Consider the following 24,385-nt stretch of genomic DNA (forward strand, 5'->3'; position numbering starts at 1 on the left):
TCCCAGGATAGAGTCTCCTCCATCCTGTACTTATGACCAGCATTCTTTGTATGAAAAAATATAACTTTACATTGGCCATACTGAAACACATACTGTTTTCTTGCAGTCAGCTTATCCAAGATATCCAGATTGCTGTGTATCAGTGACCTGTCCTTTTCAGTATTTACCAGGTCCCCCTGAATCTATGCAATATCTGAAAATTTTATCCGTGATTATTTTATGTTTTTTTCCTCCAAGTCATTGATAAAGATGTTAAATAGGGCCAGGCACCTATCATCCTGAGACCCCCTCTAAAAACACAGCCCATCAACAATGAATCCCTCTTTATAATTACATTTTGAGACCTATCATTTCACTAGTTTTTAATTCATTTAATGTATGCCATGTTAAATTTGTATCATTCTAGTTTATTAATCAAGATGTCAGGTGGTACTAAGTCAAATGCCTTTACAAAAGTCTAAGTATATTATATCAGCACTATAACCTTTATCAACCAAACTTGTAATCTCATCATCAAAAAATGATATGAAATTAGTTTGACAAGATCTGTTTTCCATAAAGTGATGTTGATTGGCATTATTATTTACTCTCCTTTAATTCTTTATTAATCAAGTCACTTATCAGCCATTACATGATTTTTCCTGGAATCGATGTCAGGCTACCAGGGTTGTATTTACCTGGGTCATCCCATTTACCTTTTAAAACATTGGAACATCATTAACTTTCTTTCAGTTCTCTGGAACTTCCCCTTTATTACAACTTACTGAAAATCAGTATTAACAGTCCAGAGAGATCCTTGGTTAGATTTTATAAAACTCTTGGATGCAAGTTATCTGGACCTGCTAATTAAAAATGTTTAAATTTAGTAGCTGCTGTTTAAGATCATCCTTACTTTCCATTCCAACAGAAACTATTTCATCATCATCATATGATATGAATACAGTTTTCTCTCCAAATATAGAATTCTACATGTCCATCTAGTAATGGACTCTGCCATTGTTAGGATTCCTTTAATTCTTGATATACATAAAAAAAAAATCTATGGACATAAATTTATTATTCTTTGGATTTAGTTTTAAATTAATTTTAAATGTTTGGGACTATGTCTGGAATGAGGGTCAACAGGGCTGGCCCACAACATTTTGGCCCCTGAGCGGGGAGCTCAAATGATGCCCCCATTCCCCCTTGCTTGGGCCAAAACTTTGGAAGGTCTCAATTCTGCCTTCTTCCTGTTCTACTCCTCTCATGGTACTGCTCTCATTGGGGTACCTACCCCAATAAAGGAGAACTAACAACTTAAAATGCCTTGTTCAAAAATTTTAAGTAACACTTAACTTTCACAAAAAAAAAGAGTACTTGTGGCACCTTAGAGACTAACAAATTTATTTGAGCATAGGCTTTCATGAGCTACAGCTTTGAGTCTCTTGCTTACAACATTTATTTCAACAGTATGTCATGCCACAACACTAAGCCACACAGAAATTTGAAGTTATCTATGTTTCTGGTGATTCCATTTCCTTCTGGCACTGTTCTCCCACAAACAGTTCCTGTCATAGCATTATCCCAAATAATGGCAACTATGGCATCATCTGTCTTCCCAATTTGGTGTTTTATAGGCTTTATCTCCTCCACTTGACTTTCCCATCGTGTGGCACTCAGTGGTTTCAGTGTCAGAGAGGATGTTCCTAGATGTTGCTTCAAAATTTGCCATTGATGAGTTGATGCAGAGAAAAATACATAGATGCTTTGACTTACATTAAAAAATTCAGCAGCCTCACTAGAAGCTGATGCTGCATCATTGACCACCAAGTTCAATGAATGAGAACTGCATGGGACAAAAAAGCTCGAGGGTTTAATTCTGGGATCCGTGTCTGCACTCCTCTGTTCTTTCCTCTCATGTTGTCACCATTATCGTAACCCTGACCTCTCATGTCAGCTATCGCAATTGCCGTATCTTCCAGCTTTTTAAGGAGCACATTTGTCATACCAGCTCCTGTAGTATCATCAATGTCAAGAAATTCTAGAAAATGCTTTCTGACAGTCACCATTGCAGGGACATTTTCACTAGGTTCTATTGTTGTTGTTACAAAACGCACCATTAAAGTCATTTGCTCCGTATGGCTGATGTCAAGTGTGCAGTCCAGAATAACAGAGTAATATCTTGCTGACTTCCGATCTGCCACAATCTTCTGTTTGACTTTTGTTGCCAGTAACTGTATGATCTCATTTTGAATTGTTTTTCCAAGGTAGTGGTGTGTGTACATTTCTTGGGTGGTGACTCTTCTTAGATGCTCCTGGAGTACAGCATCAAACTCAGATGTCAGCTCCACAATTTTAAGGAAATTTCCATTGTTTGGCACATACAGCTGATCTGAAGCGCCATGCAGTGCTAGGTTTTGGGTTGCAAGCATTCTCAAAATGGCAATGAGCCTTTTCAAAACATTTTGCCAGTAAAGAGACTCTGATGCAATCTTCTCTTGATGCTGATCATCTCTGGTGGACTTTAATCTTAGTCTCATCTCAAGCTCTTTCCACCTATGGAATGCTCTCTGGTGATTTGCTGCCTTCTCATGGCATGCCAGATTTCTAGCCAGATTTTTCCAGTCCTTTGTTCCTGTAGAATCCAATGTGGCTGGAACAATAGACTAGAAGACTTTGCAACAAAAACAGTACGCAGCATTCTGGGTTTTTGAGTACATAAGCCATTGCCTCTCCACTTTGTCACCATTGGGGATTTCACGCCAGTAATGTGTTGGATGGAAACATCTATTTTCATTGTCTTTGGGGTACATGAAGTTTTTCAGTTGCTGTGGCCCATGCAGTATAAGAAAGTCCCTAAGGCTACTGCTCAAGTGGGCCCACTGTCCTGGATCATCTAGACTTAAGGAACTAAACTCAGCAGCAGCTGTTTCTTGCGCCTCCACCACACTCATATCTGATCTACACTTTTCTTCAGGAATGTGCATGGTTACATCAGAGATGGAGATATGGATGCTGCAGTAGCTGCCAGGTCAGCTGCACTCTGACTAACTGGAAGATTAGGCATCTCCTCACCACTCACATCCTCACTGGGGCCGGAAGGCTCATCATGACCATTTGTGTCTATGTATCTCAGGTGAGCTCCTTCCTGCTTAGATAGAAAAGTTTCCTTTGCTTTCTTTGTTTTTTCTGAATGATGCCCCAGAGGGGCGTTTTCTTCTTTCACTCATGACTGCTGTTCTCTGCCAGCTAGAGTGGCTCTCAACACTCAGTTGAAGGGGACAAATAAGGAGGCTGGTAGCAGGGCCTGAGTGTTGGAAGATATCAGCGTCTTAAGGGCCTAACTGGCTCCTACTACTTCAGTTGACTGCCTGTTCTCCTCAATGGGTTCATGGAAGCAGCAGGAAACAGGAAGCTCCCTGAGAAGCTGGTGTTAGTCAGTCCAGGCTCCTGGGGGTACTAGAGAGGTACATAAGAGGCTCCTCCTCCTCTCTCTCCCTGCAGCTCCTGCTACTTTCTGTTATTCCCTCTCACCTTTCCTCCTGCCTGCCTGATATGTTGCTTATGCCCTCCTTCCTCCAGCACTCCACCGTCTCTGTCCATCTAGAGCAGAGAGAATACATATGCACCAGCAGCAGACACAATTTTCTACACTCTGGGTCCTAGTGTCGCCCCCCACAGTCTGGGATATGGTAATGCCAGCGCTGACAGGGTGGAGGACAATGGGGAAAAGCTTTCTGAAAGAAGTGAGTTTTCTGGAGGGATTTTCAGGCAGAGAATGAGGTTGTTTGATATCATGGTTTTTGAGTACTACAGTAGTAGTTGCATTAGAAATACTGTGTGGTATTCTCAAAAGTGTGTAAGTGCTTCAGCAAGTACAAATGGTACATGTTAATGGGGCTTGTGCTCTTAAATCTCATAGTGCTTTTGAAAATCCCACCCACCATAGATAGATAATGGTTGCGTATGGTCACAGAAACTTTTATGAACAGGGAGCAGGATGATAAAGGCACAGAAACCATTGTGGGAGAAGGGACACTGGGCCAAACTCAGTCCTGGCATAAGCAAGTGCAATCACACTTATTTATGCCAAAACTATATTTTGTCCAAAGGGAGCATTAATGCAAGTGGAAGTGGCAGAACATAGGACACACGAAGCAGAGTAGAAAAGAAATGATATATAGGGTGCAATACGTGAGGATAAGGAGTTTGAATATGATATTGGGGTAAACTGGAAGCCAGTGCAAACATTCAGGAAGGTTGACGTGCAAAAGCAGTACACAAAGAAGATGCAGATAAGTTTGAAGGGTATACTGTGAAATTTGTGGAGGCCAGTGAGAGGATGTTACAGGAGTCAACAGAACCAGAGTAGTGGGAATGGAGAGGAAGGGATGATTTTAGAGAAACTCTAAGTTAATGCAGAAGAGTTCACGTGGACAATTAATATGAGGCGGGCTAGTCCAGGGTAGATTCACACTCCAGTTTGCCACAAACTAATTGTTTATTTAGACAAGCCCTAGATGTGGCGGAGGAAAGGAAAAAGGGTGTCCTTAGATTACTCTACGTTTGTTAACCTTGGTGTCATGAGAGATGGTGAAGTTGTTGATAGTGACAGAGAAGAGGGAGGATTTTTTTTTTTGAGGGAGGAAAAATAAGGAGTTCCTTAATTCCTTTTCACTTTGAGTTTAAATCGATGTCTGCACATTTGAGAGATATTTCCCAGTTAAAGAAGCAGGGCCAGATAGAATGAGAGTGGTCAGAAGTGCTAAGTGGATTTGGGTATCATCAGCTTAGGGGGTGATAACTGAATCAGTGAGAGTTGGTGGGATCACCCATGTATACCACAAAAAAGTGAGAAGAGAAGGGAGGGAGTGAAGGGGTCCTGAGAGACACTGGATGAGAGTGGAAAGTATGTAAGAAGAAAATGAGGGGCTACCTAGTAATACAGTGACTGGAGAGGTAGGATGGAAACTGATTCAGTTTGCCATAGTCCAGTTTCTATCAGAAAAGTGTCCACATCACAGCAGTTTTTGGAAGCCTTGTTGCCAGTTTCAGCAGATGCCAGAGGCTGATCTTTTATTTTTAGAGATGTTCTTTCCAAGTGAGTGTGGAGGGAGTTTGCCAGGGTAAAAGTATGCCTGTGCTGTGTCTGTATTCTAGAGAATTTAATCTCCAGCACTGCTTATCTAGCACTTTTCACAAATAAATTTACTAAAATAATAACACATTTTGTGCTTTTTCTAAACAGTGCCATTTAAAATGTTTTTTTAAAATATTTTCTCAATATATCCTTATTTCAAAGAATTACACTTATATAAACATATCACAAGTGTTTTCTTCTGTAGAAGAAGTCCTTGATTGAGACCGTATTGAAAGCTATAATTTCCTGAGTAATATTTTGATGTTTGGGCTTTGAGTAGGTTTGCTTTTGGTGATGAGGTAGGAATTGACCGTGGGTTGTTAGAAAAGGGTATGGTGTCTGTGGACATATATACACACATTCATGTACACAGTGGGATAGTATTTTCTATTAAAACATCTTTTCAACTGATTATTTGTGGCTTTTATAATAATATAAGTTTTTAAGCAATAGTATAAATTCCATATGCATGAAAATAATTCCTCCAATTACTCTGAAGGAAAATCAGCAATGTCTAACTATACTTTACCAAATCTCTAAAAATGGCTAATATATGCTACAGGAGAAATACCTAGCAGGACACTCTGGGGAGGAGCCAAAACCCACCAAACAGAATGGAAGAACTTCCATTGATCTCAGTGGACTTTGTGTCTAATTCACTTACAAAATCTCTCTGGTACGTGACACAGAACTGCCTGGAAGTGAGTTTTACTTTCTAAAGTGACCGTTACAATAGCTAATAAGTTAACAGTCTGATTTCTTTCACACTACATACTTTTATTAGTCATCGTTATTACATTAGGGCTGGTGATGATTTTGGAAATTTGTCTGCACACAACTTATGAATTCAGGCTGATGTTGTGAAATTGATGCCTCATGGAATGCCTCAGTGCATAGTGAGTCAGCCTTAAATTGACTGGAGTTTGTCAGACAAGATACACTGTTTAGTTCTAATATGTTAATAATCAGCTTAGGATAGTGGGATGGCTGAAGCCTGGGGAAAACAGTTTGGCCCAGTCTGTCTACAGAAAGGGGGTCTGGAGAGTGGAAGGTCCCCAGATGCAGAACAAAGAAACCAAAGTGTTGATGCTAGCCTTTGAAAACTACAGAGACTGGATGAGTCAGAGGAGACTCACAGAAACACACAGGGAGGTTTGGGCAGGAAAAAGGAAGAGATAGAAAGAGGCAACAGCTATCAGGGATGGTATACTTGGTCCTTCTTCCGCATGGGGGAATGATCTAGGTGACCTCTTGAGGTCCTCTCCAACCACACATTTCTATTCTATGCTTTTTTAGCAGGGGGGTCCTATTTAATTGTGTGAGCAGCTGAGGAAAAAAGGAGCTAGCTGACCTAGAGAGAGAGGATCCTGGACACCCCAGAGGACTCTGTACTAATTCCAGAAAATGCTCCAGAGTGGTGAGGAAACTGATGCAGGGAAATGAGTATTAGTATTTCTCATTTGTCTAGATCTGTGTTTCCCTTGTGCTATCTAAGTCTAGAGTATTTGCCTTTAGAATCCCTTGCAAATCTACCTGTGTGTCTATCTGTTGTTCAATGAAGAGCTAAACGGTTATCCCAAAGCACCCAGATGGTTGCAGTTCTAGGAAAAGGTGTACTTAAGCTGTGGAGAAATCTGAGGGGTCGGTACTGGTCCTGGTGGCCACTGATAGCAGAACTACCCATTTCTGTGAAGGGATAACAGATAGAACATTTGGTTGGAAATGTTACAGAGAGGCCACAGACACTGCTGGAGTCTGCTCAGCTAAAGGGAAGTTTAAAGCACTTGGGTCCAGTGGATTAGGACTCAGAATGGCAGCCTGATGCCAGAGAGATCTTGATCATGGTTTTATGTGTGAGACAGAGGTTATTACTGATGGTTGCTTCAGTGACCTTTTTATAGGCTATTTATTCATGTTTTGGACATGTTTAATATCAGTTGATTGAAACATGGTGGTTCTAGTGAAAATATTGATTTTGCTATCATGTGATTGTTCATTTGTACAGTATGTCAAAACTGATAGGAACTGAATCAGAGACATTTAGAATACAGCCATTTGCCTGACTACTGACATTCTTGATATCATTCTATTCCTACTATATTTTATTATGCCTAATGGGTAAAATTCAGTGCTGCGCAAGTGGATTTAACCCTGCTAATTTCAATAAACCTGTGGTTACTCTTACAAGAGGTGAATTGTCTCATCAAAAGAAGAAAAGTATGTTTAATGCAAACACTAGAGCTTATTGAAAATAAGAACCTATTACAAAAAAAATGAAAATTTGAAGTTTTTTGTTTTGAAGTGTTAGAAATCAATCCTTTTTATTTTTGAAATATGTGATTTTTTTTGTCTTAAATTTTTGTTTTTGAAAATGGTTAAGTTCAATAATGTTTTCAATACTTTTAAAAATAATGGGGGAAATGGCACAATTTGTCTCAAAAATGAAACATTTAAACAGTGTCAGCAATTGTTTGTGAAACATTTCATTTCAGAAAAAAGCCAGTTTTTGTTCCAAAATTGAAATCAGCTGTAATAATTGTAGCCTTAGTTCTTTTCTTGGTGTTTTCAGCTATGGTAGTTAAGTTTCATTTTAGCAAATATTCCATTATGACACAGTTGGAACCTAAGTGTCTGGGGATGGTGATGGAAAAAAAAAATTAAACTGCTCCACCACTTACTGCAGCTATTGTCAGCTTTAAGATTTACTGCAAGATTAGGGATGCTATGACACGAGCACAATGATAGATTTGCCTTATAAAGCGTAGTGCTCACAACCCTATTAAATCCTTCAGTACACTGTTTCTCACCCTTTCACTATTTATGAACCAAGGTTAGGCATTTCAGTGGAAGATAGCTTTAGAGAAATAGTGTTAGTAAGTAGTGCATACTTAACAGTGCATGTGGAAGCAGCAGTGGATAAATGCGGCAGCACTAGATAAGTACAGTAGATCGGCAAACCTATTAAATCCTGTGGGATTAAAATAGCCAAAGAGTTAGCTGTGATGTTGTTAGAATAGCTTTGATAAAGCAGTTACTCATTCTTTGTCTGTTAATGACATATCATAACTAATGTACGGGCAGTGTATCATAGTGGATAGAATAGCGAATTGCTACTCGGAAGACCTGGGTTCTATTAGTGGCTCTGCCACTGGCCTGCTGGGTGACCTTGGACAAGTCATGTTGCTGCTCTGTGCCTCAGTTTCCCCATCTATAAAATAGAGGTAATGATACTGGTCTCCCTTGTAAAGTGCTATGAGATCTACTGCTGAAAAGTATTATTTACAACAGACATCTAGTTTGTCAAACAAGTTTAGTAATTTCCTAGAGATTTTTGTCTTGTATTGTACATAGTATGGTTTGTTTATATCCATTTACATCTTCTTAAAATTATTTGATATCGCTTCAACTACATAACCAGCTTGTAATAACCATGAAACCATAGAATATTCTTTCTTGCGTGTAATGCTGGTGAAAGATTTCAGAAAAATGGCCTGTGGTCCTTTATCCATCACACCCCTTCCAGTATAACCAATGTAATTTATAATCCTTACCTGCTTTGACAAGACATTAGTAAGCCCTTTCGGACAATAACAGCATGATACCTTTTCAATGAAGTGAAACCCCTAATCACCCTACTGCTAATCATTCACTGAACTTTGTATGACTAGAAAACTGATGTGGGTATGAGCGCATGTTGGTTTCCAACTGGCTTCCTGTCATCAGTGACTATTACACAACCCCCATAAAAGGATTACTTGGTGGCTTAGAAATGTAATTATCTGCTTGAGCCTCCAGCTGCTTGTGCCACAATCAAGCAAATTAAATCATTACAAATCCAATATATCTTACTATACTGATTCTAGTAAATTGCAGAGCACCTACATCAGGCATTGTACAATCTTGTCCTCATCTTAAGTGGCCTCTCAGTATTCCCTGGACATATTGTAATAGATTTCATTGTATCAACAACTCTATTCACTATTATTACTAAATTCAATGCCATTGTGCTTATGGGATCTAAGGCGTTTAGCTTTCAGGTAGCTGTGGCTATTTCTGCACTGAATAATGTAACTTAGGAGACCAGAAAAAGTCACAGTTCAATGTTTGGTAGAAAAAAAAATTGCTGTGAAAACTCCTTCCTACGTATTCAGAAGCAAAGCATAAATCCTTCATTTGGTAATTTTTCAAAGTACCATTTCCAAATGAACACCATGATTAGCCTTGTCAAGCTTTTTGTAGTAAACAATAGATCTGAGTATTCAGGGCCAAATATTGGAAAACCCACAGCAGAATTGGGATACTCTGCAAATTAAATCTTGCAGTTACTTTCACATCACACCATGGAGAGGTGAGCTTTATAGATAGCCGTACTAACATGAGGATGTCCTGAGATCTGCAGGGAAAGCTCATGGATCACAGAAGAATCTGCAAAAGGCTGGCACATCTACATTGAGACCCAGGGACTCTGCTGCCCACTAACTGCACTCTAACCTTGTTCCCCCTGGCTCCTCACTTCTGCCTAAAACAGCTCTTCATCCCCTGTAGGGGCAGAGAGTGGTGTCACAAACAGTACTGAGAATAAGATAATACTATCAAGGTCAGCATTATCTTGCCTAGAAAAATCCTCCTGGGTTTTGTGGGTAATGATACAATTGCTGGCCCAGCGCCCTTTCTCCCCAGCTGTGTACGTACATATGTATGTATACACACACACACGTTAAATTACAGTGGTGATAGGCATTACATAAAAGAACAAATATGGAAACAACAGGGACATAGTATATGGAGATTATTTGTAGGGGATTAGATGGGCTCTGTTTAAGGCTAACACTCTTTTCCTCCCAAACTTTGGCCCATTTCAATGTGAGGTTTTCACATTTTTCCCTTTGGTTTATCTTTCCTAGATAGGTCCCCATTACCATAGTGTACCATAGTGTATGAACATCTCATAAATACATTAAAGACTTAACACACTGGATAAGCAAATACTTTGAGTCTAATTCTTATTTATAGAAAGGCCTTTTTATACCACTCTGGCAGTGTAAAGTGTCCTCAATATGGGTGCAAATGTAATTTGTGTTCACTTTGAAGCAGTTTTAGGCTAACAGAGCAGTCTAAAGGTGTAAATGAGAATCTGGCCCTAAGCTTTAAGTGTAAGGATTCCTTGTAGACTGGTATGTCCTTTATTTAGATATTCAGTCCAGATTACTAATTACTCTATCTGCACCATTACTGTTCTAATTCAAAGAAGAAATAGAAACATTTCTAAAATAAGCATAGGAAATGTCAAGTACACTGAAACATTACCACCTACACTGCAAGTAAACTGGAGCCTAATATGTCTCATTACTTTAAATAACTTGTCCTTTTAAAGCTTTATAAGCAGTTAATGTTTATAGTAAATCAGGGTTTGTTCAAAATGTAATAAATATTTTTTGTTCCACAGTCAGGTGTGCCTGCTACTTTGTCTCACAAACAGCTAGGGTAGTATCCTATCCTCTCTTTTTACTGAAATCTCTCACTAATGCTCTCAGATTGTACTCAGATTAATACAGTATCTAATAGATTAATATAACATAATGCTCTCACTCAACTTAATTTGTGTGTGGTATATATAATGGTCTTAATGCCTTTTTAAATGTAAAAAACAGGCATATAAGAAAACTTGATAAGAGGGCTTTTTAAGCACATATCTACAACTCTGACACAGGAGAAAGAGGAATAGTTTATTGGGGAGCTTTAGACTGGCATCCAAATGATGCTTAAATTCGAATTCATTGTTTGGTATAAGCAGACTCATGATAAAAACTATGGTCGCTAAAATATTTTTTCTTCATTTTGTTTAATATAAAACCTGAAAAACTGCATATATCTACATTTACTTCCATTGGAATATTTTTAAACAGTTTGCTGGGAAGACCAGTCTAGCATGAAGTGGGGAAAAATTGTGTGTGTGTGTATTTATGCATATATGTAGTAAGTTTGGTTTATTTCACTCTCCTGCCAAACTGATGGATTGAAGCAGAAGCTTACAATGGAAAAGAAGGAGAAGTTATGTTTTTTAATGGTCTTTTGTTAAGTGAAACCTCAAAGTTTCTACAGGCTAGGGTTAACTCACACAACTATGCTTTTTGAGAGAGACCATAGAAGAATCATTAATAAGCATTGCTATGGCTGTTTTTTTGTGCTCAAAGACAATCAGCCTTGTAAATATATCCTGATAATTTCACTGTGGTTGAGGCTGAAGAAGAAGCTGGCATTTCAGACTCTCTAAGTCAAGTATTAATGAAAGATTAGAAAGCATTGGCTTAGAAGAGACCATTGTATTTTGAACATTATTCTTTAATGATTTTTATTTATCTGCTAAGTTAACTCATTCACTGGCAAAGGAATCAAAATCCCTTGGCAAGTGAGGGATCATGGCCCATGTAGTTATGGGCTTCATTTGCTGGGCCACTACATGGAGAAGAAATGCATGTCCCAGAGAATAGAAATGGTTGGTATATACATAAATAAATACAAAAATTAAATCAGCCTGAGGTGGGCCTTGATCCCTCCTCTGTAATGATGCACATGGGGATCACAAAGGAGGATGGGAGTCTGCCCAAGTATGGGTCCAAATAGGCAGTCACAAGTGGCTAGGTAAAGGTGATGGCCAAGTAAGGGACCCACAAGGTTATTTAATGGCCTTCAGAAGGTCATTAAAAGCTAGGTGAAACTCACTGTGCCCGCCTTGCTCCACCATTCTGTTTGTCTGACTAGTGTTCTTGGTGTCATCCCCCCTCAAATATCTGATTGGGGCCTGGTTTCTTTCAGTTGTGTCTGAAGTGGATAGCTCTTGAATTATTAAGAAAACAAAAAAGACTGATTATCTTTTTAAAGTGACTGGTGCTTAGCACAGTTCACATGCTTTCAGAAGCATAATAAGTGAGTTTCTCTGAAGATTTCCAAATTTCATTCCATGCTCTGCACTAGCATTTCACAGCAGAGATACCCAAGTCTACATGTCATTTGTCAAAGCTCAGATAATAATAATGAAAAAAAGGCAGCAATGGAGCAGATTGTTGGCCCCTTTTGTTTCCTTTAAACCACTCTCTTTGTAGATCTTTCTGATCTGGAGAACAGTTGTTACCCATAAGACCTGACCCAGGGAATGGTTAGCAAGTAATCATTTGGATCCATTTGAATATCCTGTGATATGCCAGTGCTATTGAATTGTGGATTTTCTTCAAATTTGAGGGATTTGGATCTTGATTGGCAAGTATAAAATCTACCTTCAGGCTCCTCTCAATGCGCCTAAATGAGTTATCTCTTGGGAGGTTGTTTATTTGGGATTACAAGTGTCATGACATAGTCTTTCAACATGGTGGTTCGTATCTTGAGCATCCTCTGAAAAATTCAGCTCCTTCTTAGAATGGGTACTAAAAAGTAGAAGCGTCGATTCCTTTGGTTGCACACTTATTGGATACCTTCTTATTTGTTGGGCTTGGGGATATACAGATATAATTTTTAGATTCTCAGTTGCACCTCATATCTTGCTGGGCAGAGCTGCTTGCACCAAAAGAGCCAGTTGCAGTTCCCTGATCATACTCTGGCCTCATTTTAGTTTAAAACAGTCCCAAGGCTACTCTAATGCCTCAAGAGACCAGTACACAAGATGAGAATAGCTAGAGTACAGTAGTGCGCTAGTCATGCCCCTTTCTATACCAAGGACTGAAGGGGCCAGAGGGAGGGAATATAACATAGAAGATGACTATACAAACTGGAAACTCACTCATTCTGGGGGAATCTCCAACTGGGAAAATCTATTGGTATTATGTCCTTTGTGCCACCAGAGCAGAGAAAAAAAGGCTGGATTGAAGAAGATAATCTGGCTCAACGAACTTAAAATAAATTTCAGCTGTTAGAGCGCTGATTTAATTGTTTTGCTAAGTAGATCATTTGAATTACACACAGATTAGGGACCTTTTCTTGCTTCCACTGAAGTCAAAGGGAGCAGGATCAATCCCTAAATCTGCTACTACAGTACTGTCTTTCAGCAGCCACAGCTGTATCACCTGTGAATATTACACCTTTAGGAAATATACCTACCAGGCACCCCACACAACAGCTACTGATGCTTTTCAGTTTACTACTTTAGACGTAAGTCATTTATCTAAAATGGTGTATTTTTTTGTCCATCATTGTTTGGTTGTGATTTTATACATAGCCTTTTTATACTTTGATGATACAAGATTTCTAATAATGACATGAATGATTCTAAGTATCATAATAGGAACATCAATTTCAGTTTCCAGTTTTATGATAATAGATAATAATATTTAGAAGGTATGTATTGTGATAGTAGCAACATTTTCCTTTTCTCAACACATTCTATCTTAAAACTCTGATGGAATAAAAATGACACTTGTGTCCTGAATGAAAGAGTTTAGTGTTTTATAGATAACTTGAGTAATTCTCTTGATCTGTTTTTCTTTGATTACATTTCAGTGAAAATGTTTGTTTTTTTCCCCCTTAACATATTCATCAGAAATGGTTATTTTCTCTTGAAAACTAAAGCATTTAAAGCAAATTTCCTTTTATAAAATTAGCCACTGATGTTACATGTTTCCTTTGACATTTTAAAATCTTATATTAAATAAAAACATATTTAATCATGGAGTTTCTGCTGCAGTAAACAAACGATCAGGAGAAAGAGAGCAGTGACTGGAAACTGGAAAAGATAATTTAAGCATAACTAGAATTAAATTTACTCTAGATTTGTTTGATAGTCTTGCTCCTTGCATTAAGGATTGAGAGACAGTGGGTGAAGCTTTCACATGTGCAGCTGAAAATATATTTCTGCTGCATAGCTAAAAGCCTACACAAGGCATTATGGACGCAGAGTGAAATACAAGCTGACAGATGACAGTAGGAAAGTATTCGAGAAGATCTACAGTCAATTTATGGATTAACATGTATTGGTATAAATTCTGACTGGAAGGTAAATGAATATAGATATTATATGTAATTGTTCATAATGTAAATGAGCTGATATATAGAAATGCCTTAATACAGTGGCAAATTTTTAGAGGTGTTTGGAAAACAGTGGAGGCAAATGCCCAAATTGTTAGAGAAATTAATAGGTGCTGTCTTCAGACAGCTTTTATTTTCCTTTGTACCGTTCGTCAGTATAATAGGAGAGCTGGCCCTTAAATGAAATTGGGTGCAGTGCTTCTGTTCTAGTCCAGGTACACCCTACTTTGGTGTAATGAAGAGGGTGGGGTTGCTCTTGGGAATTATTAATGAGAGTTCAGAAAGCTGAGAGGGGAGGCTAGAATCCTGAGAAAGTTTAGAGGGAGAGTTTAAAACCCAGAGGCTAGGAAGGGAGATCCCAGCGTCCGCAGGGTAAAGAGAGCTCAAAGAAAGAGCAGAGCAGAGCTGGGCTGAGAGCTTGAGCATGGGAATGCCCCCGAAGAAAGGAAAGGTGAGAGTTTTCTGGTTGAGCACTTGAGCCAGATCAGGCTAGTGAAAGTGGAAGGCAATCAGGGGCTCACCTACAAACTTTTCAAGGCCATAGAGCCAAGATCAGAGAAGGCTGAGGAATGATGGATACCAAGGGGGACCTTGGTCTGTAAAGACTTCAGGTCTCCCCTTTCTCTTTATGGCAAGAAGTCCACCAGCCATATCCTACTGTCCATTTACTTCAGAGAACTGGTCCTTTTAGCCTTTATGCACACTGGACGCCAGCTGCAAGTTTTGACAAACTAAACATTCCTTTATTACTTCCTAACATTTGAATCCCACCCTTATTCCTTTTTACCTAAAGTGGGCTCCATAGTGCTGTAAGGAAGGGAAAAAACCCTGCAGACGCTTGCCAGTTTGGCCCAACAAATAAAAATTCCTTCCTGATCCACCGTCAAAAGAAGTGATTGGTCAGATCTGCAGAATCCTGGAAACACAGCTCCAGTATACTTCAACTATAGGGAGGGAGATCAGGCCAGCAACAGTGGCAAGATGTCCACCAGACACATAGCAGGGGTTTAATGGAGGGAGGGGATACATGAGAGCCAATAAGCTTCCCTCAACACCCCCTGATGAACTAATCAAAGGCAGAGAATCCTCTCCCCCCAAGTACATCCCCAGGTGCAATTTAAGCAATTTAATTGCTCTCCCATTCCCTTCCCAGGAGTTGGCCATCCCACCTCTGGTTCAACCAAAATTTCTTCTTGCTGAGAGAGAGGGAGGGGCATTTTGTTTGTCTCACCATTTCTGAAGTATTCATGTAGAGATTATTGAAGTGCTACTCTAGACCTTATTCAGCCTTGCCTTTCACGTTATGTAATCATTTACACTGGTGAAAAGTGAGTGTAGAATTCTACCATTCTGATTTGAAATGAGTAACTGAAACACAAAATAATATTCAGTCAAAAAAGTACGCACAGGCATGTTTAAGTAACTTTTTAGATCAGATTCACTTTAGTGCTGTGCACATGTGCTGGTCTCATCATTTTTGCTGCTAGAGTGACATAATGGGTCAAATTAATCTCTGGTGCAATTCCGTTGATTTCAGCAGATTTACCTCAGGGATGAATCTGGCATATTATTTTGCGACTAAGTGTACCCACTCAATATAATACATTGTCCTACAATTAAACCTCTACACTTGTAATGTTAACCTCTTTAGTATACGTCTTTTTTTTTAGCTGAACAGTGAGTGAAATGCCGTATGAGATAGCCATACTAGTGTACTTATTTGTACGTTATGCGTATTTAAAAAGCACTTTAATCTGGGAGAAATACTTTCACATTTATTTTGATATTATATTCATTTGTTTAGTTTTAGCTTTTTTGGTAATTTGGCATATGAGTGTTGCTAATAACCAATAACATTTTTGTTTAAAGAAAAGTTTATCCTACAAACATCCTATGTTATTTTTGTTTGCTGATTCCTCAGTGAAGTTATACGTGCTGAAAATTGGACAGCACTAGCTGTTATAATGTCACAAAGACAGGATTACAACTTTGCTGCATGGACACCAAGTCAGAAAGCTGGGTTATAAATCCACACAGGTAGCAGTAATAGAAAATGGAAAAGAGAAATGCAGGTAAAGTCAGTTTGCATTTTCCTTGTCTGTTCTCTTCTAGTTTTCCTGACTGCGAAAGCCACTGTTGCGGGACTAATTTCTCTGCAAATGTGAACAGACTTTGTGTGTCCCCTGCTTGCATGAGAGAGGGGAGCCAAACATCGGAAATCTGGGCTTGGGAAGGCACAGAAATAGGGAGAGCATTGGTAGGCAGCAGACCTTAAGTATGCTCTTAAAAGGAACTGATTCGAGAATAGCAGTGCAGCGTTAAGGGGCCGCCTAATGGAAGCAAGTTAAAGGGACTGAAGTCCCTGCCTCTTGGACAGGAGGGGAAACCCAACTTTCCCACACTCCCGTCCACCAGAAGAACAAAAAGGAAACTCCACAAATCAAAACTCTAGGACATGGAACTCTGCTATGCAGGAACAACTGTCACAGTAGAATATGGGGCACCATGGTAAGTGTAATTTCTCACGCAAATTGTTGCATATACATCCTGTAAAAGCAGCACTTGTGCTTCTCTCCTCTTGTGGGAGACTGAAGAGCGTCTTCTTCAACAGACTTATTTAACGTTAGAGAGGGAAGAATTCTATGTGCCTGGAGCCAATGGCTGGTATGTTAATAACTATCAGTCATTTAGAGTTGTAAAACATATCCACAAAGGACATCATAAAAGACAGATGATTTAGCAGGGTGCTATTTATGAAACAAACATGGGCTATGGTACATTGGGAGGAAGTGTTGTTATTTGGGCATTTCAAGTTTAATCTCATGTGATTCTTGTGCAGCTCTAGTCAACTATTTTTTTTATTGCACGTTAGCAACAAATAACAGTGTTTAATTCAGAAACTATCCATAGTTAGGTAACTGAAAAAAAGGATAAACAAAGCAAGTAACTGTTTTAAGAATAATGGCTATAGTGTCCCTTCTGCATGAAGATCGTGGGAGGAGGAAATTCATTCCATAAACTCAGAAATAGCTTCCTGTGTGAAGATTCTAAGGCATCAAACCCTGTAGGGGAAGAATTTGGGGCTGTACAATGGGAACCAGGATATGTTCTCATATCCAAGAGGAAACTGGAGATATCCCTGCGGAGAGACAGGCCCTCTGTGCTTTACCCCATCTTGATCCTCTCTAGACAGCATCGCTTGACCACAAGTGGCTTTGCTCCTTGTGGGGCTCTTGCTAATTAAGAGTGAATGCTGCTCTGAATAGCAATAACATTCAGTGGGAAATTTTCAGGCAGTAGAGCGAAGTTCTCAGCAGATCAGACAATGCCTCATCTGAACTATCCTCTCCTTTCCTCCACATCCAGAACCTTGCAGAACCCTCATTTTACCACCTAGTATTCAGATGGAAAGGAGAAAAAAGGAGAAACGGTGACAATACCTCCACTTCTTCCCTCCGCTGTTTTTGGGGCCTTTGCAGAGCCTGGCATTGGTGCAAATGGCTGGAACCCTGTGCTGCAGGGGTGTGTGTGATGGAGGTGAAGGATGAAGATTGAAGAAACTGGTACTCCCTTTGTGCCCTCTTGCACTGCCTCTAAAAATATACCAGGATGGTATTTATATATAAATGTAGAGCTCATGTCAGCAAGTGACTGATATTACTGGCATGAATCAGCCATAGTGCAGGAAAGCATTGTCAGGCTAAATTGCAGACACTGTTACACTCCAATCATGACTCGCATCATGCCCCTACTCTTCTAGTCTTTGGCTTTTTAATGACTTGTTACTGAATAAAGACATTCTGGGACTATCTATTGGCGTTTGTATGTGCGTGTGTGTGTGTTCATGTAATACCACAATAGTGTTCCTAACTAAAGCTGGGAGAATAGTGTATAAAATGTTCTACCTTCAACATTTAATAGCGTTTTCTTGGCCATGTTCATACCCCCTTTGAGGCTCACTTTCTGTGAACATCAGAAAATTTTTACTCAGAAGAAAAATCACAAAAAGTGAATTGCAAATTCACTAACTTGAGTATATACAGAAGCAAAATTTAAAATTTGGACAAATGAATAGGCAGATCATAAATGCACTCATCTAATAAGGGAACAACAACAGTGCCATGTGGCTTGGCTGACAAATCGCAACCAACTATCACAGTTTACATTTGAATATTCTCTACAACTAGAGTAAAAATACTGAATACAGATTTGTTGTACAGCAAATAAAACCACTAGGCTGGTGCTGTGTTCAAAGATATTGCGTAAGTAGAAAAGGAAAATAAATTAGTCAAATGCTTCATTGTGAATTAGTTACTACACTTGACTCACAGCTTTCATTCCCCAAAACAGACTTTTATTTGGAGAGCTATAGGAGTGGCCATTACATGGTGAATTACAGTAACAGCTCAGTTAGCTCAAATAGCAGAGAGGAATGATATGCCTGAGCATGTCTGGCATATTCCATTCTGTAGACGGCAGTGGTATATAAATTCATGATATTCTATTGAGCAGACAGTGTTTTTTGGCTTGTTTTATTATTGATTTATTTTGAGTCCTGTACTAAGATGAAACCAGCCAATCCATTTTCACTTGTGGTGTCACCGGTAATAGACCACCCTTAGAAAGTGATAAAACATTAGTTAACGTCCTTAAATCTTCATTACACTACAATGCAGTGCATTGTCAATTCTGAATTTCAAACAGATTTGTACTATTCATGGGAGGGAGATCTTCTCTGGGTGTAACATCCCTACTGAGTGTCAAATCATTTCCCATTAATCCCCCATAAAACATAATACACATACCAAACCCTCAAAATAACCCTTCAGTCAATGAGAGTTGAGCATGTTTCTTAACACAAGATATATACAGTGCCTCCTCTTAAACAAAAAGAGATATTTCACTTAGGCTGATGGAAGCAATGATATATATTGATATAATGATATATATGGTGTGTATATAGTATACACACCATATATATACGAGGTGGGTTTTTTTTATTGGGGGCGAGGGGGAGGGCAGGAAATCTACCGAGTTAACTATGCATTTATTAGTTGCACCAATTAGATTGTATCTGGAGAAAGAAAGAGAGAAGCTCAAAAATAGAACAAAGACTGAAATAGATCTGGGAGCCAACATAGATGGATTGATTTACAAGTATTGAACTAGACAGTTGAGATGAATATTTTCTCATTTAGCAGCCATCATATTTCAGGGAGCTCTATACCTTCATGTACACTTGCTCCAGGAAGATGATTTCAGCCCATTTGCAAAGTGGGACACTGGGCAACATGATTCCCCATAGTGCACTAGACCCAGAAGCTATCATTAAGGAAAGTGAACACTGTGATATTGTACAATGAAAGCACAAGGCACCTAGTATGTAAATATAATTTCTCAGTAACAAACTCAAAATACAATCCTAGCAACAGTCTGCAAGGAATGCAAGAATGTGCGAAGAGGTGTATCTTAGAGTTGCAATACTGCCCGAATAAGCTGTGCATTAATTTGTGAGGCAAACTGAGGTGCTCCATACCTCCATAGCCATTGTGTCAGGAACTGAAAAGGTGACAGTTCCCACAGTGTATGATATTCTGCCAGAACTTGCCAGGCCAAATATGATGTTGAAACTGGATTTTGGCACATAGGGCTGAATAGAGTCCAGCAAGGACTGGACTATGCATTTCCCTTTGGTCACCACCAGTCTGCAGGATTTCCAAAATAATGGGCGAGGAAATATTCTTCTCAGTTGTCACAGTGAATGATTTGACTAATTAACTTGCATTGGCAATATTTTGTTTTTGCTTTTAGCATTGTAACACTTTCTATTTATATAAATTTGTTTAAACTGGGTGTAGCAAGATCTAGACAATCTCACAATAACTTTGTTTCATCTTGGCATTGTAATATTGTCTTAATCGGCTATCTATGGGCTCCTTAGACATTATGGGATGGTTTTGCTGAAGAAAAGCCCCATAGAAATGAATGGGGAATTTCTGTTGTGACAAAGAATGCTACTAAATTTTCCTACTGAGTGTGTTCCAGTATGTTTCAAATCAAAATATATTCTTGGCCATTTTAAAGTTTTATTCCTAAACCAACAAACAAGCCCAGTCCACACTAAGGACAAGAGCTTTGCAAAATCTTTTTTTTTACCCCCTCCCCCTTTTTAGTTAAACAATAACAACAACAAATACAACATAATAAACAGTATCTTGAATTGAAATAATTTTTTGGAGAAAATGTTGCTTGGATTTATGGCATACATGCCAAAATGTGATTTGGGATGACTGAGCATCAAGGTTTATAGCGGAAGAGCCAGATTCTCATTCTCTAGCTGCAATACTGGTGCCAGGAAAATACACAAAAAAAGAGCTTACATAGAGCTTAAAATACCATAGTTGTAAAAGAATTTGAAGTCCAAATATGTGGAAATAAGTCCAGAGCTGACTTATAAACATTTGGTTCTTTTTTAAGGCAGATATTCTTAAATGTATATTTTTCTAAGATTACCATTCACAGAGGAATAAGCAGAGACAATGCTAAATATTTCAATGGAGGGATTCAAAGATAGAAGTGATGATTCTGGGAATTTGTGTAAAATCCATGAAAAGTATGTTCCTATAGGCAAGGTAGGTGTATCCGTTGGGCTCCTGACAAGTTGTCATTGCCTCTCTCAGTTACACAAAGTCTAAGTACCTCTAAACTAGACTAATAGAAAAAATACTACTAAAACATAGTGCAGGATCGGTTCCAAACTCTTCCTTAGTAATGGAATTAATTTAGCTTCAGTAGAACCACAAAATAAAACCCACCTTTTCAGGCATTTCTCCTGAGAAATAGGATGAAACAAAACAGCTTTGCATGAAAATGTTTGGTCATATAACCAGAATGAAATACCCCTTGCTTTCTGCTTGAAAAATAATTTATTTAAAACCACTTACACAATATTTGCAAAAGTAAATGCTGTACAGTAATGATAACTAGAGACTTGCACAATGTAATGTTCTATATGTAAGGGGTTGTCCCCTTACTAACATTCAGTGGGGGTGTCTTTGTTGGTTAGCTCCCAGTACCAAAAGTGTGGAGGCCAATGCTCCAGATCAGCCTGATTGACAGGGCAGGCAGGCTAATTGGGGAGTCAGGAAGCCAAAGGGGTCCTATCCTCCGTGTCAGGTGGAATTGCCTGGGTCAGACAGAGTGGGGCCGAGCTAAGGAGAAAGCAGGGGCCCAAGCTGACCTGGGGAGCAGAGCCGTGTCGGATCCAGAGCGGCCAGAAAAGCAGCCCAGGAAGCAGGTCAGAGTTGGGAGCAGAGTCACAGAAGCAGCCCAGGGAGAGCAGATCCTGTGCTGGGAACAGAGCTGCAGCCACGGAGCCAGGTGTGGTGAGCAACTGGGGCCAGCCAAGGGGAGACCTTGGGCAAAGGGCCCAGCGCAGAAAGACCCCCTCCCCAGCCAAGGGTCCTTGCAGGCCCGACTTGGAGGGCAATCTTAACCCGACGGGGGGCTGATGCTGGGAAGAAGGGTCCCACCACCCAAAGCCCGGAGGTGTGTGGCCACCACCAGAGCAAGTTTCCAACCCACAGCATCCCTGCAGCACAGCCAGGGCCTGAGAAGAAGGCCTGGGACCTACAAGGAACAGACTGTGAACTGCCCTGACATTCCAGAGACACTGTTTGTGATGTTCCGTGCCACAGAGCGGGGTGATGTGTTTTCCTTTAACCTTTCCCATTTTTCCTTGTTCTTTTTTAAAATTAATTGTTAATTAAACAACTTGTGTTTGCTTTAAATTGTATGAAATGGTCAGTGGGTCAGGGAAGTGCCCAGTGCAGAGAGTGGGGACACCCTAGCCCCTGTCCTAGGTGACCACAGCAGGGTTGGGGGTTGAGCCCCTCTGGAAGCCTGGACCCAGCCTTGTCGGGGTTACGAGGACTGTGCCAGACAGGATTGTGGAAGGGGAGTCCTCAAGGGCAGAGAGGCCTCTGGGTAAAGGAAGTGGGAGCGAGGACTCAGATCCTTTCTCTAGCCCACTTCACAGGGTAGTGCAGAAGCCAGGAAAGTTCCCCACAATAGCAGGACCATTCTCCCGCTTACATATAACCCAGACCTTGGAATGCAGAAAGTGAACATGGAGTCACTTGTTTTGTTGTAGGAAGAGAATAATGGAGTAAAGTAGCACAGAGAGGCCCAGCCAAGGCCCAGGGCACCATTATGCTAAGTACAGTTCAAACGGAGTAGAAAACAGTTCATGACCTCGTGGGCTCACAGTATATCTAGTGAGCTGTAGCTCATGAAAGCTTATGCTCAAATAAATTGGTTAGTCTCTAAGGTGCCACAAGTACTCCTTTTCTTTCTGAGTATATCTAGACAAGACAAAGAATGAGAAGGGAGACAGAAGCAAAGTAATGCACAAAATCTGTGGGTTAGAGCCAAGGAAAAGCCTAGCTCTCAATCCCCCTCTGATACTTTAACCATAAAACCATCATTCCTGCCCCAGGCATCAGAGCAATTGTAGAACAGTTCTAGCACCACTATTCCAGCCTTAGTAATTTTCATGACTATCACCACCTGTGGAGGGGCAGGATTTGCCCCCGTTGTGCTTAATTATCCAAAGGAGACTAGACATCCAAGATGAGAGATCCCACTGGAACCAAGGAAGAAATCCCTGAGTAAAGAAGATTTCTTATGATTATTAATTGGGATTATACTAGGGATGGAACTCTTGCTTATATAATACATGTCATTATAATTAATTTGTAACTTTGCCTATCAATATAAAGGGGAAATGCAAGATTATAAATCTATGCACAATATGTTGCATCATGTATGTTCTATATGAGTACATACATGGCTTAGTATCCTATACCCATATATTTGTGGTCTTTAAATAGTACTATGATTGTATTTGACCTCCCTATGCCACATTCTCTTCATGTTCAAAGAGTAAAATATATATGCTGCTTACCCATGTAAAAATTTCCTTTGCATCTTCCACACATAAGATACTATTCTGCTGTATTTATGCCCAGTGCAGCTCCATAGGAAGATAATTTAAGCAAAACTTTGCAAATATAGCTCATTTCTACTACACATGCTGTTTTCACTTCATGAAATGATTATGCACCTGAGCAATTTACCTTGCTACATGAGCATCCTTTAATAGGTGATGCGTACCATGTGAAATGTTACTAAAACTGTTAAAAAGAGCTGGTCGCAAGCCTGGCTAAAGTAGCACAGGGCTCTTATCTTGGGAATTTTACACCAACTTTTGGAAGCTTACTCTGTGTCAAGATTCTGCTTCTGGCTTCTGTTGTTGGGTCCATCGTATACAGTCTATCCAGCAATGGCTGCCATTGGTTTCACTTAATTTAAAGTGCTTTGGGAATATGGCTTTTTTTTTGTAGTCCTTTAAATCTTGGTAGAATTTGTTGATCTTTAGTGTCGGTAATTTTGAAAACATGCCTGCTTTTAAAACTGAGAAGACGCAACTAAAAAGATGAGAATTAACTCTCTTAACAATAGTACCATCATGCTGGCTCTCATGGTTAGCCTCATAGTCTGGTCATGTTTCCTTTAAATTGAGAACTGCTTCAGAGTGCAAGTTACTGTTGCTCCTCTAGTGCTACCAGTTAGTTTCAGGTAGAGCTGCTCATGTTAGCAGGTGCAGGTGGGAAAATGCTACCCAAAAAATCTGTGACTATTCACATTTTTAATACAAATTTATTTCAGCTCTGTTTATGGCTTGGGTGTGTGTGTGTGTGTGTGTGTGTTCACTTTCTGGGAATATTCTAGTGAAATGAAAGTAAAGGCCTTTTTCACATTTCACTGAGAGTAATTTTAAATCCCCTGAAATTTCATGAAAATAACTTCAGTGTGCTGGGGAAGAAATGAATTGGCCAACGAATGAAATCCATGTCAGATCAGGCTGGGATTTTCCAGGGTGCCTATGGGAGTTAGATGCCCAAGTCTCATCGAAATTCAGTAGGATTAGGGGACATAAATTCCTTTGAAAATTACAACCTAAAAAATACAGTCTCTCCCCATCTCTGCCCCCTCCCCCAGCCAAAAGAAACCCCAAACCAAAATCCCTGCCCAGAGTCACTAACAATTTATTTTGACAGATTGCTGCTGTCTTCCAATCTATGAAAGGGAACTTGCTTTCTATCTTTAGTTGAATGGGAGGTAATTCAGACCAGAGCTGGATTCATTGCTGATAATATTAAAAAAATTCAGGTAGAGCTATTTCCTATT

General features: G+C 39.6%; 1 protein-coding gene across 1 annotated transcript in view; it reads left to right on the forward strand.

The window, feature by feature from the left end:
* ALKAL1 (ALK and LTK ligand 1) overlaps positions 1-24,385 on the forward strand; it is a 50,626-nt gene that overhangs the window by 14,795 nt on the left and 11,446 nt on the right. The gene's annotated exons all lie outside the window — the stretch shown is intronic.

This window comes from Lepidochelys kempii, chromosome 2 (assembly GCF_965140285.1).
Source record: "Lepidochelys kempii isolate rLepKem1 chromosome 2, rLepKem1.hap1, whole genome shotgun sequence".
Lineage (NCBI taxonomy): Eukaryota > Metazoa > Chordata > Testudines > Cheloniidae > Lepidochelys > Lepidochelys kempii.